The 25,835-nt window shown below is 37.0% G+C and overlaps 1 protein-coding gene across 6 annotated transcripts in view; it reads left to right on the forward strand.

Annotated features, from left to right (window-relative positions):
• The first annotated feature begins 412 nt into the window (after positions 1-412).
• Positions 413-25,835, forward strand: part of LOC145691772 (uncharacterized) — a 53,572-nt gene continuing 28,149 nt past the window's right edge. The window contains exons 1-2 of one of the 6 annotated variants that reach the window (XM_081767111.1): positions 413-527; positions 809-1,139. The gene's annotated coding sequence lies outside the window, so the exon portion shown is untranslated. Of the gene's footprint in view, positions 1,146-18,414; positions 18,523-23,190; positions 23,298-25,835 lie in introns of all 6 variants that reach the window. The other 5 variants (XM_081767097.1, XM_081767103.1, XM_081767116.1 and 2 more) reach the window with 5 other exon arrangements.

Genomic DNA, 25,835 nt, shown 5'->3' on the forward strand with positions numbered 1-25,835 from the left:
AAATAGTGGGAAATATATGGTTCTTTATTGTATATTTTAGCGTTTATATAGGCCTATTTTTCAAAATGTTTGGGTAGGCCTGTGCCTACCCGCTAAACCTGCCACATGGCAAGAAGCTGCCCTAAGTTGAAAGCTGATTCCATTAAATCTATAACAATTTCAACCCCCTCCCTAATATATTAATCCGGATATGGGGCTGAACAATGATATTGATATACCTACTCTATTTTGAAGACAGTTTAGCTAGCTAAACGTAAATAAAACTGTTGTCCTAATTAACTTCCCATAACTCAGAAAGTCAATGAACAACAAGAAATTTTTTCAACTCCAAAGGGGAATTACGTTCTCAGACCTGGTAACATTAAAATATAGTCTATACGAAATAGGGCAAATATTTGTTTGAGTATGAGTTCGACAGTGGCTGTGCTAGTGAGTGCCTCGTGGCTTGAGGTGCTCCGTGAGGAAGATGATTAAGTGGGCCCAGTGATGCACCTACAATATACTTACACTTTCTGTTCCATTTACACGTACATACATTCCCTTCTTTTTTCTACACTTTCTATTTCTCCTTTCTTTTTTCATTTTATACTTCCCACTTTCCTCTACTTTTTTGCCCTGTTCACCTTGGCTTTTCGCCCGTTTTCCCTGTCTGAACTCCTTTCCCGACTTTGACTTTGACTTTTTCCTGATTTTGACTTTTTTTCCCGACTTGTGTCCTTTTCCCGATTGTGTCCTGTATTTTATTCTATTTTGCTTTTGAATCATAAATCCTCTGTTTGAGGTACACATTTGACCATTTTTGCATTAGTAGCACATATGACTAGTGAGCCGGTGCACCTACCTATTTAACCGATAATGGTCTACGACAAGACTAGACAAATATTTGTTTCGTCTGATAGTGTAATTATGGGAAATGAGTTTATATTGTGAATTTTACACTTAGAGAGACGCACAAATTAGGATATATATGTTTATAATTGGAATTGACGTTCAAAAGGAAGTAAATCATAGGAAAGAAAATATGTAGGAACTAATGTCATATAATCTCTCCTGATAAAGTCTTGTCAGTAACACGTTCGGATGGCTGCTGTTCAACGCAGCTGACATGATAATGAATACACTTGATATGTGCAAGCAAGGTATGGGTGAGTATGAGGTGGCACGTTAAAGGCATTACTCGAGCAGACGGTTCTCCTAAATTTTGACATTTTTTCCATTTTCAGGTTAGGTTAGAGCTTTGTATTTTAGCATAGTATGCAATAAAAGAGCTCCATTGCCACAGGTAGATTGATTTCAAGAGTGCTTAGTGTAAATACAGTGTGGACGTACGGCGTAAAAACTATAGTGCATAAAACACGAATCAACTTGTGGTAGGTGGCCACGATGCTATTTGAGTCAGGGAAACCCGACCGGTTACGGGGGTGTGTGTCTGTAGGGAGCAGGCGCGTCAGCGACGGGAGGATACACATTTCAATATTCTGTGCACTGACAGTAATTACTTACATTCACTCTCTCATTCCTTTACGAAAAGTGTTTCACGGTTTTTTACCTATAAATTTTCTATTTGGTAGAACCGTCTGCTCGAGTGAACCCAAGTTAAGAGTGTGAGGACATTTTATTTGGAAAATTTAGGGATAAAAGCTACTAGGCCTAATTCATACAGGAAGAGGGTCCCTGTTTATGGAAGAAATATGTTGTTGATTTCACAATAGGATTGTACAAGTAATCAAAATATAATGGGACCTCTCTTTTCACATGAATAATAATATGGAACTGCAAAATGGAAAATGTGCTATTTACCGCTTAGTGTTTTATGAGAACATTGTGAAGTGAAGTGCTATGTTAAGGCATTGAGCACACTGATCATAAAAGTGTTGCAAAGCTGTGCCACATGCAAGGCATGTATATTTATGCCATATGAAGTATATTTTCCACTATCCGCGATAATGCGTGTGCTCACAGTTGCTCATGCACCTGCTCCCTACGGACGCGCTATTGCATGAGCTCTGTACAATACTGCTGGCCTGAATCTGATTCGTGCCTTTTAGTGGCCACCTAGCACAAGTCGGTTTCGTGTTTTATTCACTAGTTTTTATGCTATATGTCCAGATACTGCGATTATAATGAGCCCTCCTGAAGTTAATATGTACCCATTAATTCAGTTGCTCTTAAGAAGGACTCTTGAAGGCACTAACTGTGCATTTCCTGCTAAAAGAAATTCATTTTTCGTGGATATAAATATACCCCCATAAAATGGGATAACACGAGAAAATATGCCATACGAGGACAAAGAGAAGTCAAGAAGTGTGGTTCATTTATATGGAGTTAAACATAAGTAAACAAAGTATTAATTATGCATTAGAAATCTTTGTCTTCACTTCTGCCCTTAGGGAAGGTTCTCGTTTAAGCTTCGCCAGATGCTAACCGGATCTTATAGTGAACACCTAGCATAGGTTGATTTACCTTTTACGCACTTGTATGTTTCTTGAAGCACATGTTCAGTGTTAAAAACGCAGTATTTGGATTTAAGTTTGTACGCATATTATAAATGCACGCAGTCAGTCGACATGCATTCTTAATAACAACATTAGGATATTGTTTCACGATGTATATGTTGTATAAATATAACCCCGCATTCTTAAATTCTACGGAATTCTAATATAATTAATCTCTGTAAATTAGTGTTAAATTCTATTAATTTACAAGTTAAGAGTAGCTACTATCTGAGGAATGCATGTAGTCAGGAACAATACCTCTCTAACTAAATCCGTGAGGTAAAAGTGACAATATACCTACGTAGTCTGTATAATTTTACTCCTAAAAGGATCAGCAATATAATTATAACACCTTATATGCATTTTCCCATTACATTCTAGGGTTATTCCACCGAAAATCAGACGATGGTGGTTGACCATTTTTGAAAATTCTGATAATTTGACACAAATTGGTACACTCAGGTCCAAAATTATTGTCGCATGTCTATAAATATGTTGTTGTAGGAGTATAATTTGATAACGAATTCGCCCAATATTTCTTATAATGTTAGTATGTGTATAATCGGCAAAGACATGTATGTGGCAAATTTTATGTAAAAGAGCAGTAAATGAGAACAATATAACGAAAATGAAACTTTCTTGTCTATTTAACATCTCATTCTAATTTTCCTATTTATAATTATTTTCCTATGAAATTTACCACAAATATACATTTCCCGATTATACACATAGTATCAGCATTAAAAGTACCCTGCAAAATCATTATCAAATTATATTCTTACAAGAAGACAGTTATAGATATGCGACAATCATTTTGGACATGACTATACATCTTTCATAAACATAATGGTACGGTTAGAAATATTAGATTCCATTCCATATGCCTACGGTGGCCATGTTTCCAATGTGACGTGTAGCAAATCATGATAAAGTCAGGATGCACGCTAAATACAGTATCTCAGAAATAAAAAGGGGTACAGGTATGACACAAATACCAGTGAAAAGGTTATGAGGTGGTCGTTAATACAGTGCTAAAACTTCTTTACTACCTTTATTTCAAATGCCTCAGATAATGCCACAAAATTATAAGCGACCATTATCCAAATTACCATTTTTAAGCCCTGAAAATTCTGGGAAGGAGTTGAGCAAAACCTCCTATATGGACTAAGTATTTGTCTCCACACAATGTACAGCTGGACGAAACAGACCATAGAAATGAATAATGATGGTTTTGTAAGCCCACAAACGGAATTTTGCCAATGTTTGCACTTGAATGTCTGGTGGAGCAATTGCCAAAATTCTGAAAGTTACCCTGAATGACGTTTAGTTCATAATGTACTTATGGTATTTAAAAGAAAAAGACAGAGTTTTAGAGTTAGCAGGTATACAAACTGTAACGTTGGAAATTTACATATAAATCATGTCAAGGTACAGTGTAGTGGCATGTATTTCTTTCAGCTATAACTCGTACAATACATGAAAATGGGACAAAATATGACTATAACTGTAAAGTACCTTGTTTCTAACAAAACATGAAAAGAAAAGATTTAGAGCCCGCATGATGGCTTAATAATGGTGCGTTTGCAAAAGAGAAATTTCGTTGCACAATTTTTCTGTAATACGATAGTTTCTCTTTGTGAATGTTTATCAGTTATAAAAGTGTAAGTATTCTGAAAATATGTGACAGGTGCCCAGGATATACACTTCACTTAGCAAATGATGTTCTCGGTCCCACTGGTTTAAAGAGCCGAAGTTACAAATCATTATGCTCCAGATCCACATCATCGACAACCAGACACCACTGCTGTTCATAAACGCACATAATAAAGTCCTAGATGTGAAAATTAGAATAGTCTAATTCCTTGGCCATTGATGTTATACCTTCATATGTATTTGAATTTTTATGATCTGTAATATCGCATTGTACTTACGCTAAGCGGCACAGATATGTGTTTTGATCTAATGTGATGTACGTTTTTGCATTTGGCATACTTTCCAGGGTTTGTCCAGGTGGGCCCAGCCCGAAAAAACCCTATTTGTTAGTATATTATTGGTACAACTATGGTGATTACATTGTAAGTGATTTTTATCAGATTTTAGACTTTTCTTGGGCGAATTAGACACTTTTACGTTAAGATATACAACAACATTCAACATAAGACCTTTATAAAGCTCTGAATGCGCTAAATGAGTTAAAAAAAAAAAAAAAAAAAAAAAAAACTTGGCTTGAGATAGTTATAGAACAAATTAATGTATGGATTATGCTTATAGCCTTTTTAAGTAAAAGAAGCAATTTTGTACTTTAGAAAATATTTTCCGTGAATAGTGTGCTCGTCGACTCAGCGACACCGAGGGACGTTATCACTCATACGTTTGACGGGTTTAAGGTCATAGGTGCCGGTACTAATAGTACATATGTAAATACATTAGTAAAACTATTAGTATTATTTCTTACTATTGATGTAAAACACAAGTGTTTTCAACTAAAATTTGGTTGAACCATAACAGTTCAGTCATTTGTTGCTACTATTCAAATAAGCATTCTGTAGAATCAACACCAGCAATAGCGTAAAAATTCTTGTCAAATTTAAGAAGCTTAATGCTCGGGGTTCCGAAGACTATGTAACGCTTACTATTTCAAGTGCTGAATTCAAATTTCCGTACTAGTGAAAGTTTTGATGTACACGCCGTGAAAGAAGTGCTCAAGAAATTCCCGAATTAAACGCAGAAGGATCGAAAATGAATACTTCAATAATAAAACTATTTATTTTACGCTTAAGCCTGGCATACGTACCGTAAAAAACGGAACAGTCCCGTTTTTGGGCCCGAGTGTCCCGCGTCCCCATAAATTTAGTCGGAAAAGTGAAATGTCCCGTATTTTAACTCTCTTCCATTTCTGTTATCAATATCAGCTTATTCGAAAAGTGAAAAACAAAAAATTCTGACATTGGCTGGGAATCCTGTAATTAGTGAATGTACAGTACGCTGTTGCATGCAACAGTTTCGAGGAAGTTATTACACCACCCTGTTCGACTTGATAGCGAGCGAAATTTGGAATGCTACTTTTTCCATTGAACTTGATAGAAACTCGGATACTCTCCGGATTAAAAAAAAAATTAATAATAAAATGGCTTTGAGTGTTTCTACATTTACAAACATGGGGGAAGATGGCTGACCTTTTCTCCAGCAACACATTAAGTAAGTTAACAAGAATTATAATCTTTTTCAGGGGCTAGGGGCTCAGAATTGTGCTTTGGTCCACGTCTTAGAAAAATGTAAATCTGGTCCTGACAATTTCACACGACACAGGGAGAAAAATCAGCTTTTCATCAGATTAAACTGACGAACGTAATTTTGGCAAATAAATCCATGTAAATAAATATTGCTAAACGCGCGAAGAATATTGAAAGTAGATTGTATCACTGATTTAAATAATTTGCATATTGTTTTCCTGTATAGCATTTTTATAGCACATCTTAAGTTTTTAGGCATCTTCAGTCTGTACAATTAATTGCAGGGTACGAAGAGAGAAAAACAGCTGCTGCTTAGTGAACTTTCGCCTATTATATTCTTGAAAAAAAAAAAAAAACAAATAAATAAAAATGAAATCTTTTAGTTTTAGTCTCACGGTTATGCCTGCTATGCTCAAGGTGACGGTGATGATGAGAAATGAATGAAATGACGGAATGAAGAAAGTGGGAGGAAATGTGAGAATCCCGAGAAAATCCACGCACACGGTGTTTGTCTACCACAAAGCTCACTTGGCGCGAGCTGGGATCGAACTAGGGACCCCATGCACCAGAGGTGAACGCTCTACCACTGAGCCACCGCGGCTTATTATACTTTTATTCATAACCAGACTATAGTTCAATTCATTGTGTTGGAAAGTTGAGGTGGGGGATCTGAGGTGTCCCGTATTCTCATGGAGAAAATATGACAGGTTTATTTACGCTGGAAGATGTTAATTTCATATAAGACATTTTGAAACTTTTATTTATTTCATACAACATGAATTGTATCTTTGTTTTAAATTAATAGACCCCTTTTGTATTCATATTTGGCGAATGGCAGTCAGGCTTCTGGATGACTTGATCTACATTTGTTCGTTTGTTTGCCGAGCTCCTTCATGGCTAAGCGGTTAGTGTACGCGTCTTCGGCGTGGGTGACCCGGGTTTGCTTCCCGGAGGGAGATCATGTGGTTCGGATTCCACTTTAATCAGTAGGTCCCGTGTAATATAGCCTCGCTGCTAAAAGGGATGTTAAACACAAAATCAACTCAACTCGTTTGCCTTTACCACACACATTACAGGATACAACTTTCGGCCTTTTAAGTTAAAATTTTCACAGTACAAGAAGAGACAATCTAAATTTCCTGTATAGATTTTGGCGGCATACCAACGAAAAATATCAAAATGGCGGCAATTTTTTCAAAACAGCGAGTATCTACGCTACGAAGCGCAATTTTCAGTCTTTTAAGTTGAAATTTTGACGGTGAAAGCACAAGTTATGCTAAATTTGCTGTATAGATTTTCTCGGCGATCGAATGTAAAATTTCAAAATGGCGGCCATTTTTTCAAAACAGCATTGAGTAGAAAATTGTTGCAAGTTGTGTCAATGACAATCTTGAAACATAAATCACAAATATAAATAACATTTTAACACTTTTACCCCAAAGACATTGAAATATTTCGAAAAAACCCGATTAAACCCGAAAAAACCCAATTAAACCCGAAAAAACCCATATGGGCCCAGGTGGGTTGGGCTTTTTCAAAAAAGCCCGGGTTTTTTCAAACCCTGATACTTTCTCTCAAGAATAGGGATATTAGCTTGTACAGCTTCCGTGGACATAAATATGTAGTTGGTTTCTATGATTTTTATTTTCTTCACGAAAGTTATGCAAATATTGTGCTCATCCACTGTTTAACATTGACAGTTTCATCCATTTTTCCCTCTCAGTATTAAACATATCATCAATTATTTCTATACCAGGGCAACTAAAGCACACATCCATCGTACACTCGTACCTATGTAGCAGTGGCGGCTCGTGGAATAAAAGACAGGGTGGGCCAAGCCTCAAGACAAATACTTTATGAAGATGATGATGATTACTACTACTACAGTAATAATGATCATAATAATAAGATTGATATTATTTGATTATTAAGTGAATTGCTTAAAAAAGTCGAAATTGCAGTCAGGAAAACTTATCATACTAACACATTAAGTATCATCATAGGGCAACAACGCAACATAAAATATTTTCTGTAATAGAAGGTACTCACCTAATTATCTGTACATATGCTTTGCTCGTCTATGCTTAAGGCTGGAGAATTTCTCCATTACTTTTTGTTGCATTCCTTTATTGTGGTAATATAGTCTTTGTGTGTATACAATATTGTTAGTTCATTGAATCTGTCTTGGCTCATCGAATTCCTTAGACAAGTCCTCACTCTTTTTAATGTACTGAAACAAGGTTCTGATTCTGCTGTAGATACGGACATTGTCAACAAAATATCCACCAATTTTGACACCTCAGTAATTATATCTGTTAAGTCATTGTCACGCAGAAATAGTAATAAATTACTGGTGTTATTAATTGCGCAAAGAATATCGTTGCTGTATGTGGCCAATAGTTCAGATTTGAGCTTTTCTTTGTTCAGCAGCGGATAGGAACGGGATACAATTGTTAAGTCATTTTCCGGAAAGGAATGTTTGAAAGTGGAAAAGTTCTGAGGATTCACTATTGAAAACGCACGTAATACTTTCTAGCAACACGCTTACTTTATTCATTTTCGCACAACCACACGAAAACACAGGGAGAAAAAATAGCACAAACGACACTATGAAGATGCATATTTAAACTGAGGGATGGACACTCGGTTGGTTTTGCATTCCTTGAGCAGAAGTAAGACAAGAGAGAAAGGACAAGGGACAAAACAAGTGAAAGTGCGGGAACAACAACCTCTACAGACAAAGCAAATTTTGGCAACCAGCAAGCTTCAAATCTTTTTGTTCAGAAGGGATCGGGTGCAATCATGTGATGAGGGCCTACTATTCTTGGCCCATGCCACCTACATTCAAGCTGGGTTTTCATGTTGTTCACCACAAGAGTCAATGCAAGACTATACTAAGTCCACACTAAAACACCTCAAGCCCCTTTCCCGTTTATTTTGTACTGACTGCGTGAATAGCGTGCCCATAAGCGTAAGTAGTACATGGAAAAACTGATATGGAGGAGTCCGAACTACTGTTTTTGGTTCAGAGGGAAATTATAGCAACAATACTAGCAGGATAACTTAAGATACAGGGTTTTCATAAAGTATGGACGGATTTAATTCGCTTATAATTTACATAAAAATGCTCATATTGAAATTAAATAAAATGCAAATGGTAGCGGAAGGATTAAATTTTTACCTGTAATCTGCACCAGCTCAGTTCATTCACCGCCACACCTCCAACTGGGCGCCACTAGGAATCGACTTCTGTGGGCTGTTGATGATGCTTTCCCTTACCCTACTCACTGTTGTAGGCGATGTTGGCGGCCTCCCACTTCGAGGACGGTCCAGGACGCTTCCTGTCTCCAAGAACTTAGCATGCCACTTTCGGATTGCACTCTCAGTCGGTGCCGGCTTTTTGAACTCTTTGGTGAACTTTCGACACACCAGAATTGGTGATTTTAGCTCTGCGTACCACAGAACACATTGCGCTTTCTCTTTCACCGACGCCATCTTTGATACGGTAACAGTGTTGCCAACTAAAAATTTAATCCTTCCGCTACCGTTTGCACTTTATTTGATTTCATTATGAGCATTTTTATGAAAATTATAAGCAAATTAAATCCGTCCAGACTTTATGAAAACCCTGTACTTACATTTTTCTATGTTAATACAAAAACGATGGGAGGGCCGGGCCCATCGGGCCCCTTGTGACGGACCACCTCTGCTATGTAGGATCACATGTGATTAGTTCTACCAACTTTTGGGAATCAACATTTAAATGTAATATTTTTAACATAAGCTTGACATTTTGATGCTAAACACACAAACGCACAACTATGAGGGTACCTGCACACAGGGTTTGAAAAAACCCGGGTATTTTTGAAAAAACCCAACCCACCTGGGCCCATGTGGGTTTTTCGGGTTTAATTGGGTTTTTTCGAAATATTTCAATCTCTTTGGGGTAAAAATGTTAAAATATGATTTACATTTCATGAGAGTCATTGTCACAACTTGCAACAACTTTCTATTCACTGCTGTTTTGAAAAAAATACCGCCATTTTGAAATTTTATATTGGTTCGCCGAAAAAATGCATACAGCAAATTTAGAATTTCTTGCGCTTCTACCCTCAAAATATCAACTTAAAAAGTCCGAAAATTGCACCTTGTAGCATGGATACCCGCTATTTTGAAAAATGGCCGCCATTTTGAAATTTTATGCCGCCAAAATATATACAGCTAATTTATTCTCTCGTGCTTCTACTTTGAAAATTTCAACTTGAAAGACCTAAAAGCGTGGATATCAGCAGTGGCGCAAAACAATGCTGAGGAGGATTACCCACGTCGGTCCCAGCGTCCTCCACAGGGGACATAAAATATGACGACATTATTATTGTTTTATAACTTTAAAATCCGACTGGCAACATTGAAAACTGTTTACAAGGGATGATCCAAATATGAACATTCCCTGTAAACAGTTTTCAATGTTGCCAGTCTGATTTTAAAGTTATAAAGCAATAATAATATCGTCATATTTTATGTCCGCTGTGTGGGACTCTGGGACAACATGGGTAGGGGAGCAGAGTTGTCTTCAACAGAGGGAGGCGGTGAGATTTGAGACTTATTCTGTGAGGTATCAATTTCATCTCACTTTCCTTTGTGACAGTTGGACACAAATCATCACATTTCTTCCTAAAAGACACATTTGCAATCGGATTATTGAGGGGGACAGTTCCAAGATTGTAGGGGATATGTCCCCTCATCCCCCCGGGATTTTCGCCAGTGGATATCAGCTATTTTTTTTTAAAGCGCGCCATTTTGTAATTTTACGTTGGTATGCTGCCAAAATCTAAACAGAAAATTTAGAGTGTGTCTGTTTTGTATCCTGAAAATTTAAAAGACCGAAAGTTGAACAGTGTGTGATAAAGGCAGACAAACGAACAAATGTAGATCGAGTCATCCTAGAAGCCTCAGTGAAGTTCGCCAAATATGAATACCAAATAGCTATATTAATTTAAAACAAAGACATAATTCATCAAAATGTCTTATATATTTTTCAACGTAAAATAAATGGTCTCATTGTTGAAGTTCACTTTCGATGCTTTGTGCATTCAATTACGGGAATTACCCGAGCACTTGTTGCAAGACCGTTCTTTTCCGAAAATTAATTTAAAACAATTAACAAAGATAGGCCTATAATTCATATTTTATAAAGTAAATGATTCAAAATATCTAAAATGAAATGAAATATCCTCCAGCGTAAAATAAATAGTTTTATTGTTGAAGTATTCACTTTCGATGCTTTGTGGGTTCAATTGCGGGAATTTCGCGAACACTTTTTTCACGACGGGTTTTCCCTTAAAATGCAGCTTGCTTTACTGTACATCGAAACTTCCATTAATACTGAAGTTTGAATACAGCACTTAAAATAGTAAGCGTTACGTAGTCTTCGGAGCTCCGAGCATTAAGCTTCTTAATTTTGACAAGTTTTTTTACGTTATTGCTAGTGTTGATTCTACAGAATGCTTATTTGAAGGCTAGCAACAAATGACTGAACTTAACTGTTGTTGTTGGAAAACCAAATTTTACTGAATACTTTTGTTACCATCAAAGGTAAGAAATAATAGACCCTACTAATAGTTTTACTAATGTATTTACATATTTACTGTTAGTACCGGCACCTATAGTAGGGGAGCTTAGGGGAAGTATCCTGCACTTTGTGTTAAAAAGGTGCCACTCGGATATGTTGTTCCCCTGATCCAACTAAGCAGGAATCGAAGTGGCCCCACTCCGACAGGTGCCCAGAATCCAATATGGCGGCTATCAAAGATGGCCGCCTCGGCGAATTCATAGTGTTGGTTTTAGAGGCATATATCTCCTTAACTAATAGTCCAATCTTCACGATTCAAAAACTAAACGACGTAGAAGATAACAGGGTCTAATAAATGGGCAAAAGGTTTTACCTAACACTGAAATTAATACTTACAGAAATTATTTAATTTGGAACTTAACATTTCTTATGATGGAGTTTACTCATATTTTTTAAAATAACAAGTAAACGGCTGGGATTATCGAAAAAGATGTCGTATAACATTTTAAAGAATGTTAAATTATCTTTCGTTTGGTGTATATTTTATTCAGATTGGTTAATAAACAACGAAGTTATGACAATTTAAAGATTCGCATTGAGTCGATTGATTTTCCCAAATGACGAGCGAGAGTTCATTTACCGTAATAAAACATCACTGATGGATGCTGCATTGTACGAAACAAATCATTCTCTTGTGATGTATTCTTCATAAGTCCCACTTTCACCAGAAACACAAAATAGCCTGACCAACAGGCCCGTATCCAGGGGGGTCTAGGGGACCGCCTCCCCCTAAAATTTTCGCGGTATTCTTGCAAACTAACTATAATATGGTGATGAACTATAATATGGCTGGATCGCCCCCCCTACATTTTTGGGCTAGCTACGGGCCTATTGACCAAGCCCGGTTATGAATCCAATATGGCGGCCAATCTAGATTTTTAAACGTATACAGAGAAAGTAATATCACCTATTCTATTACTATTCACTTTTATACATGAATCAAGTTTAAGAATATCTTAAGAAATTACGTGCGTAGCGTCACAATAGAAAAGTTTTATTGTTTCATCTGAATTGAAAGAGAACTGCACAGGAAGACTAAGAAATAAATTCATGTCTTTAGACCAGAGACATTAACTTTATATCCTTTACAATATTATAAGGAAATTACATAAAGCAATAGGTTGTTATAAATTAGAAAGTAAATAATTTCTTTCGTAGTGTAAGAACAGAAACACAGCACAAACACTTGGTTCGATAATTTGAAATTCACAATATATCTTTTGGATTTTCTATGTGTACAAAAGTTTTATGATTTTGACGAACAGTTAATATTACTTTTTGTACAAGCTATTCTATAAAGAATGATACATTTAAGTTTATCTATTTATTGGTACGTTTCCAACGTGGTGTAAATTTACTGTGGATCAACTGAATTTTCAAAAATAATGAGTGCTGCTTACATGAAAGTTCTATTGGTCTAGATCTTTGTTTTCAGTTTCCATCACCTTTCCACATGTTCCCCTACACATAGAACAAAAAAGCAACATGGGACGCTTGTACTTCTACAACGACATCTTGGGGTACATGTCGTGCAGGCACATTTCAAAAAGAGTTTCCTACATGCTTCGTGTACAATTGGAATGGAAGTCCATGTTGGAAAAAGTTCACTTCCATTGTCTGTCCATCCCCAGTTTACTGGTGAAGGAATATGTGCTATCTTCTTTATTGCCTGGCCCCAGATTTGTCCAACTTGGTATGATGCACGCTTGGTGTGAAGAAGCAAAGCATCACAAGTTGGAGAAAGTGCAGTAAGAGGTCTGCCCTTTTCCAAAAAGAATTCTCGTCGGGCTTCATTAACTTTAAATTTTTCACTTGTTTTTGAATATAATAGGACAACATATCGTTGCAGTGAATTAAAACAATCTTTGCCTATGTTGATTACAGGGTGTGAAATAGGAAAGCTGTGGTCACCTCTGGATACAAAAGCCGTGTTTTCCATGCTTATAATTGTCCATGTCCGAGAAAGTATGACACTGTATCACATCCTGTAAACGTGTGGAGGCCTAGTAACGCAGTTAATTTTTCTTTTCCTAATGCTTTTGAAATATGATGAACTGGGAAAAATCAATGATGTTTCTTGGTGCCGAAAGATATCCATAATTCTTTTAAACCGTGTCGCTCAAAGTCGTAGAAAAACGATACAGCAAGTATTACAACATCTGTGTCTACTGTGCGGATAACTATCTTCTTGTGTGCATTTAATGCTGAATCAAAGCAATGTAACATGATTCTACTATCAGCTTCTTCTAAACGATTTCCTGATGATTTGTTTGAAAATGTTGGAAGATTTCTTGAAGATTCTATGTGATATCCATTACTGGTTGCTACCTCAAAGTTACTTCCTTCCTTTTCACACATAGACTTTCCTAGAAAAAGGAACAGTTATTTATTTGCGTCATTGCAAAGGAAATCGTTCCACTTGTTAGGAATTGGTGTAGTTGGTGTTACTTTTGTCCTTATTCCTACACCACTGCTTTCTCTTGTGGAAAATTTTATGCTCTTTGAAGAGTATCTATTCCATATCAAATCCACTTGCTTTGCATGGAATGTGTGTACTTCTCTTTGAACATATTTGAAGAAATTACACTGGAAAATAATCACAAAATGTTTCTACTGATACTGATTGCAAAATGTGAACCAAAATTGCTCCATCAAGTAACAAAACATCACAAAAATTAGGAAAGTGTTCTTCTTTGATGTTGGCTTCAATCTCTAGAAGCATAACTAAGTCGGACCTTTTTTGAGGATTGTGAATTATGGCAGAGAGACTGTGGAATTGGTTGACTCTCGTGCTAAAAGAATCATCCAAATCAAGTCGTCTTGTTTGACTGACGCGTAGTAAGCGAGAGAATAGCTCAACGTCCATCTTAAGTAATTTTATTTCATTTGTATTTGTTTTATTCTTTTGAAGGGAAGAATGAAGCACTAGAGAAGATTTTTTCATGGGCGAAAAGAATGGCTTGGTACATTCTACTAATCTTTCTTGCACAAATTCCTTGTACATATTATACCCTTTTTCTTCTGTTGAATATACGGATTCAATTATATCACCGCTATAGATGATTCTGGAAGCAACATTAACAAGTCCACTATTTTCTTCAAACGGATTCCCCAATTCGATTAAAATTTCTTTCATCTTTTCAACGGACGATTTAAATCTTTCTTGCATCGACGAGTAATCTTCATGGTGCTTATTATCAGAATCATATTCATTATATGATATTTTGAATTCATTAATTAGTCTACTAATTTTTGGTCCCGCTGTCATCCATTTGACAAGAGCATTGTCGTCGTGTAAGAGACCAATCGCTCCGCCATCCCCTTTTATAATTTTGTTATTCTGTTCGTGAGCTGATCTATAGCTATTGCCGAGAAAGGTTTTGATGTCTTTCTTATCACAAAGTAACCCATTTCGAAAGCATAATCTCAGGATGTGTTTCTTCCAACTTCTTCAAATCAAATTGCGAACGGGAAGCCAACGAGCATAGTTAAGGTGGTCCATTGCGAAAAATAATTCTGCCATTAGTTTTAGTGTTTCAATGTAGAGCTTAAAATTTCCTTGACGTATGGCTCTGATGTAAATTAAGAGTAAAATCACGAGACTAATATATTATCCAAAACTTAAACGTTGGACACGAAGATTCCTTTTCAGTATACCAGTCATTGAAAGATTGCCCTGATGAAGAATTCTGATATGCATCACGCAGCAAATGATGTAAAACTGTCAGAGTAACCTGATGAGCAAAACGTGCTTTGGTAATGTGAGTTACTTTCAATATATTGTCAGCGGTTCCTGGTGTTGCTACATCTGACTTGAATAAAATTTCTCCCAACCACTTCCATCTAACTATTTGCCTATAAGATGCAGGAAGGCTTGTTCGATGTGCAATCCTCCCAGCATCATAATTTGATGATCTTCGCCATATAACTCTGGCCAATTCCATTAAATTCGTTTCCCCAAGGCAAATAATGGTTGATCCATTACAAGAACCGGAACTTGTCCTTTGTTGACTTTGTCTGTAAGTTCTCGTAGAACATTCATTTCGTGTCGTATCATAGCAACAGATTTAGTCTCCTTTAAACAACGGAAGCAGGCAGCATATACTTGGCACTTGCAGAGTTTCAGTTTTCGAGGCATGGTGTACAGACCAAGTGCAAATAGTGTCATTTTTTAAACATGCTTCAAGTCAACACTACCAGTTTTTTTGATTCTGCGAAAAATCCATTTCGCGGAAGAACTTTCTCTACAAACTGCGGATTCTGTTGAGGTAAAACTAGTTCCTTATTAGTGATATAAGCAGGAGGTACTAGAGCAGGGATGCAAATAACCACTCGCCCGGGGCGAGTGGTTCATCGGTGCGGGCGAGTATTTAATATCATAACCAAGGTAAGTAAATGATTTCTATTGTGGGATGTAGCCTAGTAGCTTTTTTCTTGGGTGAGTAAAATTTTGTTGCTTATTTGCATCTCTGTACTAGAGTATAATTATCGGGGAGAGCAGGAGCAGTTCTCATTTTTATATTCACTTATCCTGTGAGACATGGTCACGTCGAATGCCAGGGTTTCTTTAGAAGGATGCTGGAAAATAGAAATGCTCATAACATAAAAAAGAATCCTTTGATGTTGTGCTAGAAGGATTGTAGTCAGTATTATCTAATGCTGCAACCGTTAAAATACCTCGACGAAGATTGGAAGGACAAACCCATATCGTCACTTTGATTTATCAAGCACTGAGAAAGACGTGAAGATATTTCCTGTACACGTGTAGACGAATTGCCTTGTGAATGCAGTTCATTTATGAGAGATTTTCTACGAGTTTTAGCATACACGCTCAGCCCAACATAGAGAGGAAAAGGTGGCTCGCGATTGATTTATGCCTTGTTGCTTCTGTTTCAATATCGCCTGCTTTCTGATAGAAGTTATAAAATATAAGTTGGCTTGCTACCGGGCGATAAACTTGAAGCTGTTTGACGCGTTGCTATCAGGGGTGATAGCTGAATCATAAAGTAACATATAAACAGCAGCTATTAGTGAAGGAGTAACAGAATCTTCCTGGCAGTGATTCTCAAAGTTTCCTGCAAAATGACTCTTGTGGTTTGCCATATCCTTTCGAAGCATCTTAACAACACGACTTAGTGCCATAGCATCTTCATCAATGTCTTTCTCCAGCTCACTTATGTCAGATCCTTTTGAAAGCAAAACATCTCTGCCGGACAGATGAGCTGTTGGCTCTTCCCTGTGACGAAGAACCCTTTCACGAAATCTACTATGAATTTCTATTTCTTCTGATTCAGGCTTCTTCATCATCATTAACCGTGTTTTGTACAATTTAAAAACATCGCTCATTTTGAATCGACGACTTCTTGGTAACACAAGAATTGCGGAGGCGCCTCAAACTTTTCCTTTTTGTGTGATTCCGAACTATTCCCGCCGAAACATTACACGGGATTTACGCCATTGTTACTTCCAATGGAAATACTTCGAGAATAGTGCAGTAGTTATTATTCCAAGTTTTTTAAACACTCAGTTCTATCCGATTCTTTTGACGTATTTCGAAACATGATTTGGAGTTCATTCCTTCCCATACTTACTCTGTGCGGCAGAAGGATGGGAAAGAGAAAAATGTTTGTTATTACTTTGTCGTACTTGTTTATATATCTAGATACTTTAATAAATATTTCGAATAAGATTTATCTTTATGGATGATAATTAATGGCCGCCATATTGGCTCGGTCAGGCTGTCTTGTGCTCTGGTGAAAATGGGACTTACGAAGAACACATCACAAGAGAATGATTTGTTTCCTGCAATGCAGCATCAATCAGTGATGATTTATTACGGTAAATGAACTCTCGCTCGTCATTTGGGAAAATGAATCGACTCAATGCGAATCTTTAAGTTGTCATAACTTCGTTGTTTATTAACCAATCTGAATGAAATATACACCAAACGAAAGATAATTTAACACTTTTTAAAATGTTATACGACATCTTTTTCGATAATTCCAGCCGTTTACTTGTTATTTTAAAAAATATGAGTAAACTCCATCATAAGAAATGTTAAGTTCCAAATTAAATAATTTCTGTAAGTATTAATTTCAGTGTTAGGTAAAACCTTTTGCCCATTTATTAGACCCTGTTATCTTCTACGTCGTTTAGTTTTTGAATCGTGAAGATTGGACTATTAGTTAAGGAGATATATGCCTCTAAAACCAACACTATGAATTCGCCGAGGCGGCCATCTTTGATAGCCGCCATATTGGATTCTGGCCACCTGTCGGAGTGGGGCCACTTCGATTCCTGCTTAGTTGGATCAGGGGAACAACATATCCGAGTGGCACCTTTTTAACACAAAGTGCAGGGTTTGGCCATTTTTTTGCCTTAAGCTCCCCTACTACTATGACCTTAAACCCGTCAACGTATGAGGGATAACCTCCCTCGGCGGCGCCGAGTCAGGAAACACACTATTCACGGAAAGTATTTTCTAAAATATACAATCGCTTACATTACTTCAAATGGGCTATAAGCATAATTCACACATTAATTCGTTCTACAATTATCTCAAGCTAAGGTGAGGTTTTTTTTTATTTGTTTATTTATTCATTCATTCAGTGCATTTAGAGCTTTATAAAGGTCTTATGTTGAATATTGTTGTCTATCTTAACATGAAAGCATACACGTATAATTCGCCCAAAGAAAGTTTAAAATCTAATAAAAATAACTTTCAATGTGGTCATCTTCATTGTGCCAATAATACACTAACAAAAAAGTCAAAAACCCGGGTGGGTTTTCAGATGGGTTTTTTCAGGTGGGTCCAACCCGAGAAAACCCGGTGGGTTTTTTCGGGCTGGGCCCACTTGGGCAAACCCTGCCTGCACACCCAGCAAGAACACGCCATTTAGATCTCAAGGCACAGAATTTGGAGAAAACTATTTGTATCGTTGAACACATAGTTTTGGAATGAGTGTACAGTTCTTTGAATTTACATAAAATCAGTCGTTTTTGTCTCCTTTCCTTCATTCTGTTCACTTTCACTGAAATGCATTTTTTTTTTCAGCAAAAATTCTGCTATTCTTATCGAGCTTATAGAAGTCTTCAGTAGCCCTTATTACTTCCGTACTTAACTGCTTTCGTACTTAGGATCTGGGAGAACGTCATATTTCAGGTTAGTTCTCGACAGATTGGCACAAGATATTTCGACACCTGCAATTCTTCGCAAACTTTAGATTTCAGCCAACTTTCCGGCATTAAACTAATAATTTTAACTTTTTCTTATCACGTGCGCACTTAATCTTCAATTTTTCAATAATACCATCATGTTCTTTACACAAAGGATTAACACGATTCCGTTTTCAATCCACGATTACACGTTTTGGAAACGATTGCTCCAAGTTTCTTTGCAATGTGTTTGTTATTCTCTTACACTCTTTTACGTAATGCAGCCTTCTGTGTTTGAATACTAAGTCTTTTTAGTTTTGATACTGGTGACGTACATAACACACCTCATCTACTTCTCTTAAGTTAAATTCTGCAGGTACATGCTCTTGGTCACTGCCAGGTTCCGTATTATCTACATCTACACAAATACTGCTTTGTAGCATGTTGGACAACAAAATTTGCCTGTAAGTTCCACTGGTTGGTTTTACTTGCTTTTCAGATGATCACGCGTTACTTCCGCACAGACTTTTTTGCCCCCTTTCTTCCTACCTTGGTAGTATTGAAGACGATCGCAATACACTTGTTCAGAAAGATGATGATATTTGGCAGAATCTTCTTTTCGTGTTACGTACACACAATTTAGGTCTCTTTCTTTCAGGGTTGACTGGTTTAAACCAAAAATAAACGAAAAATGCTTTAAATCGTGTGAACTTCATGGTGACGTTTCCACATATCAAACCATCTGCATTAGTTTTATCTCCTTTTCACCTTTTAATCAAGGTGTCTCATGTTCAATTCTCGGTCGAACCATAACCCTTCTTTCATCTGTAAACCAAGTAGCGGTTTGGATGTCACTTTAAAGCGAAAGTCTTCTTTATAACCTCGGTATTACATAAAGATGTTACGCCTAAACATACAAAACGAAGTCAAATTGTGTGTTTTTGCTTGCCTGAATGCTTGTTGCTTTATAAAGAAGCAAAGGTTATCTAAATGAATTGATAGACATTGGCAAAATTTATCGGCTGCCTACTTAGCTTCCAACATAAGCTTGGATTGGACTTCGTTTCAATTTTATTGAATGATATCTACATACTAAATTTGGAATTTAATACCTCAGTTTTAGCGTATTGATTATGATTCGTTGACCTTAGATTTTACATGCAAAGCAATAACAGGATTTGCTTTGCATTTAAAGTAATAACAGGATTTTCCCAATGGCTAATGTGGGAGTTTCCCGATTTATATGTAATTCTGTATAATGGTTTCACTTGTGCAACTATTTATCTTTTTGTCCTGAAATGACTCTTGACAATTATATTAACAAGTATGTAAAGATCAGTACAACGTATTTTTATCAGGAGTCCTTCGTGAGTGAGTCGGCAGACTCATTGCATTTGTGGCCAATTAGTCCCGTTTCGAGTCCAAGTGGAGGACAGTTTCTCTCGGATGTAAGCCGGGAAGCTGTTTGGATTCCGCTTTAAGCTTATAAGACCCCTTCCAGCATAACCCTGTCGTTGCATAATAACAGCAGGGCGAAACAAACTTTTTTCTGTCCATATGTAATATAAATACATAGAGCAAATTATTTAAACAAAAAAAAAAAAGAAAGAAAGAAAGAAAGAAAAAGAAAAACTGGTTTAGACAAACAAACAAAAAACCAGGTTTAAACCCAAAAAAAGCTGTTTTTTTTCAGTTAAAACCGTGCTTTCTTTCCTATTCTTGATGTAAAAGCTATTGATCGGCTTCATTTAATTCACTCATTAGAGTCTATTCATTTTCCCACGCGTATTCTTATGACAGTCCCCTGAAACACATTGTCCTACAGAGCACCATTTTCATCTGATATTCACAACTGTTCATAACATAGCACAGCACTGAACTGACAAGTAAGGGACCATATGGTTGTCGCGCAAATCAGATGCAGACATACGCCATCTGATTGAGCATGAAAAGATATGGAGAAAACAGAAATTTAAGGTGCTAAGGGCCATAGGGAGCGGAGCGAGGAAAGAGGAAACATTGAATGTCGGCAAAATTGGAGAAAGTCAGGAATGACGGGAAAAGTTAATTTCGTGCAAACAGGGAAAGAAAGTCAACCAAAAGAAAGAAATTAAACATAACAAGGGCATCAAGGATGAAGAAAGATCATAAACAGGGTTGCCATCCGGACCGCAGTGTTGCCAGCGCTGCATAACATTGATATGGAAGATATAGCACAGTATAGCAATTCATGCACAAGGAAAAATATTAGTAACACAAAAGACAATTGAAAAGACTCTGTACACGTGCGCAAAAAGGTTTAACGATAGTCGTGAATGAACATGAGGGAGGACAAATATAGACAGGAAAGTGAAGGGGTACACATGATAACACAGAAACGAAAGTGTTTTTGTGAGCATCGTTCAGTTACCGCAACGACACATTCCTATATGATTATGCCGGTGATTGGGATGGACGGTACATTGCTTCCACACATGTGTGTTCTTGTTTCGGAACCCAGTGGTAACTTTCCAGCGCGCATGGTCGCTGAATTCCCCAATGTAAAAGCATATGCAAGCAGATCAGCGAATATGACCAAACGGGATTTGCAAATCTTCCTGGAAGAAGTTTTGTGGCCCGATCTTCAGGGTAAGGATCGTGTTTTGCTTTTCGCTGACTCCTGGACTCCAAACAAGGATAACACTCTTTACAACATGACAGTTCCTGACTGTGTTCAGTTCTACAAAAAGCTGATTCCTCCGAATTGTACACGCCTTATACAACCTGCTGATGTGTTCTTCTTTCGTCCATTCAAAAACATGGTGAAGTTCATCACAGATACGTTAGTGTTCTCCAGTATTAATGTGTGGCAACGTGAGAACTTTCTCCGCCTTCAGTCATTTGTTCATTACCAGTTTTCCTCTGGGCGATTCCAAAAGATGATACGCTTTGCGTTTTTCAAATGTGGCTACTCCAATGAACATCCTGGACAGTTTGAAACACCTTGCGCATATTGCTTTGAAAAAGGACTCACAGAGGAATGCTGCAGAGATGCGTGTGACCAGCTTACTTTCATCCGCAGTGCTCACTGCGAGAAATGTTTGTGTGTTGACCATTCATTCGTGATCTTCACGTCAACTGCAATTAAACTACAAATGGTGCGTACTGTTCTCTATTTTCCTCCATTTGTATTCACGCGGATGTAATATTCACTCACGACTACGTTAAACCTTTTTATGCACGTGTACAGAGTCTTTTCAATTGTCTTTTGTGTTACTAATATTTTTCCTTGTGCATGAATTACTATACTGTGCTATATCTTCCATATCAATGTTATGCAGCGCTGGCAACACTGCGGTCCGGATGGCAACCCTGATTATGATCTTTTTTCATCCTTGATGCCCTTGTTATGTTTAATTTCTTTCTTTTGGTTGACTTTCTTTCCCTGTTTGCACGAAATTAACTTTTCCCGTCATTCCTGACTTTCTCCAATTTTGCCGACATTCAATGTTTCCTCTTTCCTCGCTCCGCTCCCTATGGCCCTTAGCACCTTAAATTTCTGTGTTCTCCATATCTTTTCATGCTCAATCAGATGGCGTATGTCTGCATCTGATTTGCGCGACAACCATATGGTCCCTTACTTGTGTGGTGTTGCTACGAGCTGGTTTCAACGGTAGGCGTATTCAAACTGGTAAGTGTAAGTTTTCGGATGATTTTCTCGGAAACTTTATATATATATTATTGACAGTCTTACAATATGGCGTGGACACTTTTGTTAAAAAAGAAGAAAAAAGGAATAGGTAGTTTACTGTTGTGGTGGGCCTAGATTTGTAAAATGTGTACCAACATTCGTTCCTGTTCCATATATAAATATCTTATTAGTAACATACAGTATATTATGAAATACTCCATTTCCTTTGCAGAGAGTCAGAGGTGGTTTACTGTCTGAAAATATCTAATGACTTTATTCATATTTCTTAATATATATTTTAGTAATAACTACAATACGGTGTAATTCACCATTCAATTTGAGATATCTGAGTAAGAAAGTTTAGTGTGGTGGCTCGTACCTTTCATTTTTTTTATATCCATTATCTAGACCGAGGCTTTTCTTCTGACATAGATGTATATCTGTGTACCAGACAACTACGATAATACGATCTCAGATTGACAGAAGGTAGGCACGGTGGCTCAGTGGTAGAGCTATTACCTATGGCGCGTCGGTACGTGACGTTTGAGCGCCGCCGTTTGGGCGCGGACCTTTGGGCCCCGCCGTTTGGGCACTGGACGTTTGGGCGCGAAGCCATTTGGGCGCCAGACGTTTTGGCGCGAGTTAAATTAAAAAGTCATTATGTTAGACGCTGAGTACTAAGTACGAATCAAGATATCACAAGGTGTCTACTGTAGTGGAAGTCCTTGAATTACACTGGATGTTGTTTTACATACTAGAAATACTGTAATTTCAAAATTCTAAAAACTGAATTAACAATTAAATTTTGTAAATTTAAGTTTCAACCAAAGTTAAGTGTGCTTTTTATTTGATAACTTTTCACATGGGCGTCTCTGGCGGGGGGGACGAGGGGGACACGTCCCCCCCAATATTTTGGAGTACAAAATATTCGATATTCTAATTTAATTTATTTACTAACGACAGAGGCTGTGAATCTATTATAACAGAGTTCTTGATATGTCTCAGGGAGTCTGTGAAGGTAGTCGAAGAATCGAAGATAAACAAGTTGGGTTAGTTCGATGTCCCCCCCAAATTTTATAAGTCAGAGACGCCAGTGACTTTTCAAGCCAAAGGTAAGTAGACCAGACTAGATATGATTGACTGCATTACATACATAGTGAGCATATTACGTTAAAAAACTTTAAAAAAAAAACAGGCCTTCTACTGTAGTTATGCAATAAGTGTGAATGTCAAGCACATTTCTAGTGGCTAAATGACCAATATATGTACACTTAACTATTATTTTTCACTTTGAAATCATTCTTTTTTTTCCTTTCGCCACTTTCTTTAATGCAGATTAAATGCTTACAATGGGACGAAAAAAAAAGTGTGTTAAGTTTTGATTTTTGGGTCTAGGAAAATTCAGTGTAAGAAAACTCGGTGTAAGAAAATTCGGTGTAAGCAAACTCGGTGTAGGAAAATTCGGTGTACGGAAAACTCGGTGTGGGGAAATTTAGGTGTAAGGTAGATTCGGTGTAATTCATACTGAATATTGCCACTTACGACACTTCATACTGTGAAAACGAAAACCATAAAATGTAACGAATAAAATGTCATTGCCTATTTCAAGAAAAGCACATTTATTTTTTGCCTTGAGTCCAATACCTCTTGCATGTCTTATGCGAGGTATTACTATTAACTACTTTTCATCACACAATAAAACTTACACTTTTTGTCAGAAATAAAACAATTACAACTATAATTTTAGAGAATAGTTATAGGAACAACTAAAAACACCTTTCCTATAGTACATCATAGAACATACACAAGGTGATTCTTTTAAAACTCACGGATTTCATTTGGGTCTAGAATTTCTAACTGAAGTTCGATTTTCATGCGGTTTGTGGCAAATGATCAAGGAACGTTGGGAAATTTATGGAACTATGTTTACTGGTTTAAATTCATTTGGGGTAATATCGGCCACGCGTCTAGAAAAACAGCAAATATTCGCCACTGTACCGAATTGGAATTAGGTGAGGTGCGGTGTGGAGATTTGAGTTTCTTTGTTAGATAGCAACCTCGCGACGGTCAATAAAAAACAGGAAACTGGGCTGTTGTATTGAGAATTATGCTGTGCTACTGTATCAATATGATCAGGACACAGTTACAATAATGTACTCTTTGGAGCAACGTGATTTTAACGTTAAAAAAGTTTTTGGATCTGTTGTTGCTACGCAAAGGGCATTTACACGCAACTTTGCCTCACGTTCTGCCCCAGACAGGAACATAATATGGTCGTTAGTGAATAAATTGCAGGAAACAGGATCGCTTGTGAGTAAGACAGGGAAGCATCGAACCCCGCTGGCGGATGTTGTGGAAGATGTCACTTACCAAGTCACCCAAGAAATCTCTCTGTCGTTTGTAGCGAGAAACCGGCTACTCAACATGTGATTTATGTGTGTTACCACTAACACTTAAATTGTATTCTCACTAACACTTAATTTGTATTCTTCAATTTCGCTTCAAATATCCAATATCTCATTCGAATTGTAACGTACAATGGCGAATATTTGCTGTTTTTCTTGCGGCCTGCTCGATATTACCCCGGATGAATTTAAACCAGTAAACATAGTCCCATAACTCTCCCATCCTTCCTTGATGATTTGCAACAAACCGCATGAAAATCGGACTTCAGTTAGAAATTCTAGAGCCAAATGAAATCCGTGAGTTTTGAAAGAATCACTCTGTATATACATATGTAAGATACAAAAATATATTGATCAAAAAAAGTCTTAGTGGAAAGGGCAATATAAAGCAGGATAGTTTTATCAGATAATAGTTGTACAAATAGTTGACTTCTCCTCGAATCAGACATTTTAGTTTGTTTGGCTTAAGTTAAGGTAAACTAGTACTGCAACCTTATTGACTTCTTCTCCAATCAGGCGTAGATACTTTAGTTGAGGCATTTATTTTTACACCTTTGAGTAACATAATTAAACTACGGTGTATGTCGTTTTTGAAGAATTTAGATTTAAATATTATTTATAAAATAGACATAAAATCGTCAGAACATTTTTGAAAAATCTACAATTTTGAACTTTACCCGTCCAGTAACCTACATTTTGTTGTAAGTAGAAAATTCTAGGAGACATCCTCCAAAACAGCATGAAAACAAGTTTTAAATTAAATGTCGATTGGTAGAGATGGTCGCTTCGCTAAATCACACGAACGGACATCGAAAAACAAATTTCTCTTCATGAAAGGGCCATGAAATGTTAAAATCCGTCGAAATCTAGAATTCAAATTATTCCACGATCACGATTTTTAAAAATTTGTTATAGTAGACAGTAAAAGTACGTTCTACACAAAGTTTGAACTTAAAACTAATACGCTCATTTATCCTCAAAGTTGAGTTTTTAATAAATCCTACGCTCTACTACAACGGATCTTTCTTTACACCTAACATTCCCCACACCGAGTTTTCCGTACACCGAATTTTCTGTACACCGAATTTTCCTACACCGAGTTTTCTTACACCGAATTTTCCTACACCGAATTTTCCTGCTCCCGATTTTTATATTGGAATGTTAATAAAAAAAAAAGTGATGCCAGAAGTACGGCATACTGCAGTTCCTAAAATCAATGTCTTAGACACCCTGTATGCGAAATAT

The sequence above is a fragment of the Thermobia domestica genome, chromosome 1 (assembly GCF_964235325.1).
Source record: "Thermobia domestica chromosome 1, izTheDome1.hap1.1, whole genome shotgun sequence".
Lineage (NCBI taxonomy): Eukaryota > Metazoa > Arthropoda > Insecta > Zygentoma > Lepismatidae > Thermobia > Thermobia domestica.